At 41.5% G+C, this 3,494-nt stretch overlaps 1 protein-coding gene and 1 pseudogene across 2 annotated transcripts in view; one reads left to right on the top strand and one right to left on the bottom strand.

Moving 5' to 3' along the window:
* The window catches only part of Chn1 (chimerin 1), a 209,372-nt gene that overhangs the window by 21,849 nt on the left and 184,029 nt on the right, over positions 1-3,494 (top strand). The gene's annotated exons all lie outside the window — the stretch shown is intronic.
* On the bottom strand, positions 666-2,086 carry LOC101585214 (annotated as a pseudogene).

Raw genomic sequence — 3,494 nt, forward strand, 5'->3', positions numbered from 1 at the left:
TTTATGGCATTTTAAAGCAATTAGTAAATTTTTTTCTTCACAGATACAGAAATCATTGGAAGAGTGAGTTTTACTACAGTTTCTAGTCAAGTTTTTTGTTTTTGTTTTTGTTTTTTTTTAGAAATGTACCATTTTATTACAGAGAGTCTCAAAAGAAATGAAAGTATCTCAAAAAAAGGAAACTAGACTACCCACCTCCACCTGCAGAGCTGGGGAAGACAGGGCAGTGTGAGCTGCTTAGCTCATTTGGGGCTAGTGTGAAAGTATGAGAAAAGAACCAATCTGAAACGGGCAGATGTTCCTGTAGGAGCTCCAAGGACAGGGCCCCTGAAGAAGCAGCCACCCCTCCAGAACATTAACACTCAACAGGCCCTCAGCATGTCAGGATTTCATCTTACAGCTGCATCGCTTCCCTCCGGATCTGTACCCTTAATGACTTAAAACTAAGACTTGGGGAGGGGTGGGGAGCGTGATCGCTGCCAGCAAAGTTCCCCCAGCATAGCTGCCCTGCGCTCAAGGGCCCGGGCTCCTCTCTAGTCCCTGGGGACGCTTATATTTAATATATTGTAATATAAATATACAGAGAAATAGAAAATACAAAATCTGAGGGGTTTAAGGCAAAAAAGCAGGGAATGTGGCAAGAAGCCTGAGCTGGAGAGGACTGCTTAGGCCAACTTGACCTCCTCTTTGACCCCTTTGGCTTCTGGCTTCTCCTGCTTGGTCTTCTTCTGTCACCTCTTTCTTGCCTTCTGGTTCTTTTTTTTTCTCATCTTCTGTTTTGACTCTTTTGGCTTTCTTGAAGTTGGAAGAGTTCTTGTGGCCACCTTCACCCTCCTTATCTGAGTCACAGAACTCTTCCTCACAGGCAGTGTGTTTGTCAGAGGAACAGATTAAGATATGAGGTCTTCTTCATCCTCATCACCACTCTCCTCGGGAATGGCATCCTCAGGAATTGCCTGCATTTGGACCCTAGGTGCATGGGGCAGCATTCTCAGGTTCTCAGAGAGTTGCTGTTTGATCTTCTCCAGGTACTTATTAGTATTCTAGTTAGTCATATTGGAAGGACTGATGTGAAGCTTGAAATCTGGTCCAAAGTATTGGAAGTAGTCATTGTGTGGGAGTTCATTGGGGATCTCTGTGTCTAAGGCCACAGCTGTTTTGTATGTCCAGCACCAGGCAACATTACGAATGGTGTAACCACCTCCTCCCAGCATCAGCATAGGTAGGTTGAAGCTTTTGACAAATTCCACACACTTGGCATACCCTTTGATAATAGATTGAAGCAACCCAGCCCATCCCCAGAGACAGAGTCTGAGCCACACTGTAAGACCACTGCACTAGGCTGGAACGTCTCCATTATTTTGGATACAACCAGCTTCAAAATGGCCTCATAGGACTCGTCATCAATCCCATCTCGGAGTGAGTAGTTAACAGCATAATACTTGCCTTTGCCAGCCCCAATATCCTGTAGGTCCCCAGTTCCTGGGAAGTACTTTCCATATTTATGAAAGGACACAGTCATGACCCGGTCTGTGGTATAGAAGGCCTCTTCCACGCCATCACCATGGTGAATATCAGTGTCAATATATAGTACTCTCTGGTGATACTTTAGCAGTTCCAGGATGGCTAAGACGATATCATTGGTGTAACAGAAGTCAGATGCCTCGAACTTCTTTGCATGGTGCAGGCCTCCAGCCCAATTCACAGCGATGTCCATCTACTGCTTAGTAAGTTTCACAGCACTTGCTACAGAGCCACCAGTAGACAACTGACAGAACTCAAACAGGCCATCAAATACTGGACAGTCCTCACCAATGATGAATGTCAGCATCTACTCGCTCTACTCGGGTATGTTATCTGGATGGATGGAGCACAAGAACTTAATGTAGTCATCGCTGTAGTACTTGGTCATCTTCTCAGCACTGACCTTGTGAGGGCAATAGATTTCCATCTTTCAGTAGAGGTCATAGTTGAGCAGCAGATTGTGAGTCATGCAGAATCGCTGAGGCTTCATTGGATGGCCTTATCCATAATAGTAATTTCCAACATAGCGATTTTCCTCCTGGTTGCTCTGAGTCTGCACCATCTTGCTGCCTCCAGTCCCTCCCGTCAGTCAGTCCATCCACCTGCAAGTATTTGTTTATATAGAGAATATGAAGGATTAGATTCATTTGCAAACTCATGACAGTCATTTAAAAAATTATATTTTATGCTTTTTAATCTGACTACTGCTAATTCTTAATTGACTTTATTAGTAATGGTTGAAGAATAAATTGACATCTGAATCACTATTAGGAAATCTGGTGTATGTATCTCATTTGAATTTTTCTTTTTTAGAAAATAATTTGTATTTCCAGTTGTATTCTTCAAACTTCATTTTTAACCGGTGACACATACTCCAGGCTTAAGAGTTTTAACATCATAATTCTGTAAAGGCAGATAAAGATTATAAAATTTCATGTGTGGAAATGGCAGTGAAGCTGGATATGGTGATACATACCAATAATCTCAGCTGCCTTGAAGGCTGAGGCAGGAGGATACCAAGTTCTACCAGCCTCCGCAACTTTGAGAAATACTGTGTGAAAAGTAAAAAGGTCTAGTGATGTAGCTCAGTGGTAGGCTACTTGCCTAGCATGTGCGGAGCCCAGGATTCAATCCCAGTACCAGAAAACAAGCAGACAGACAGACAAAGAACAAGACTGACTAACTTGGTGCTGTGGGCTGCTCTTGGGGCAGAGTAGTAGACCTTAGTATAGAGTTTAGAGCCCAGATACTTGAGCAAATGCAGTTGTAGCAGGAAACTGAACTGATAATGAGAGTTTGTGGTGTGTTTTCAAGTAAACAGATCAAACATTGACTCCTAGAACAAACTCTTTTTCTTTTAAGTCTTGCTGTTGAGTCTTTCTCTCTTGTGGTCTTGATCCAAGCAGAGATAATGGTCAGTGTTGATTTGCTGATCACTTTCTCAAATTATTAAATTTTACTATTAGGCTTGACACAAAAATAATCATCTGATAACATAAATATGCCAGTAGTTTCAATTTTTTTTTTTTTTTTTGTGTGTGTGTGTGGTACCAGGGATCAGACTCAGGACCTTGCACTTGCCAGGCAAGCACTTATTCCACTGAGCTATCTCTCTGGACCTCCGTGGTGGTTTTTTTTTTTTTTTTTGAACCTCCATATTTCTGTTCTCAGGGCACTTACAACTTCTCTTTCGCCCACAGAAAAGTCAGATATTAAGTACAAAAATAGTGAAATTTTAAATCTTGACATAAAATTACTCTACAGAAGTGTGCCATATTAACCCTGTGTTCATCCCATATATTACTTTATTACAGATGACAAGAGCCTGTCAATCGACAGGGTTCCTGGGCTGACTATAGAGAAAGGGAGTAAAGGCCTGGGATACTTGATAGAATCATAGTAGTAAGTTGATCTTTTATTCTTTTAAAATAAGAATTTAGTTCCGAAAAAAAAAAAAAAAAAAAAAAAAA

Source organism: Octodon degus, unplaced genomic scaffold, assembly GCF_000260255.1.
Source record: "Octodon degus isolate 3935 unplaced genomic scaffold, OctDeg1.0 scaffold00065, whole genome shotgun sequence".
Classification (NCBI taxonomy): domain Eukaryota; kingdom Metazoa; phylum Chordata; class Mammalia; order Rodentia; family Octodontidae; genus Octodon; species Octodon degus.